Consider the following 649-nt stretch of genomic DNA (forward strand, 5'->3'; position numbering starts at 1 on the left):
CCGCAGCTTCTGGGAGTTCCACTAGCACGTGAATCTCTTCTTCTCCGAGCTGGAAGTCACCAAAGTACTCCGTCTTATTCAGCTTCCACCATGAAAACATCTTCTTGTACGTGGTGTCGATGTCTCTTCGCAGCAAATCCTCCACATCCTGACCGCCACTCAACCACGTACCGTCCTTCTTCGCCAAGTACAGCGTCAATGCGCTCGCCGGAAACGAGAAGCGCTCGTGGTACCGTTGCTTGTCGAAGATAGCCTTCTGCAGCGTGCTCACTTTCGCATCACGTGCGATCTTCACCGGAAACACAGTTCCTTCGCCATACACCGCGCACTCCAGCTCCACCTCGGCCATATTTCTTCTCACCAAAAAGTTCGAGACTGAGAGAAGCATCGACGCGGTGTCCCTCTGAAACTTGATAGTACCAATAATGAAATACTCTGGGTTAGTGACTAAATGAATTAGAGTCACCTTAGAATACGAACGAACCACTTCTGAACCTAAACGAGCCGAAACAGTATATACCAGCAAAAAACAAAACCGGTATTCACAAAGAATGGTCAAGAGATACTTGAGGCATTAAAATTCGAATGAGCCACCATGAGTCACCTGAGTCACCACCTTCCACTCAATGACAGCCAACTACAGTAACTC

This window comes from Plasmopara halstedii, assembly GCF_900000015.1.
Source record: "Plasmopara halstedii genome assembly, contig: Scaffold_2904, whole genome shotgun sequence".
NCBI classification, from domain to species: domain Eukaryota; phylum Oomycota; class Peronosporomycetes; order Peronosporales; family Peronosporaceae; genus Plasmopara; species Plasmopara halstedii.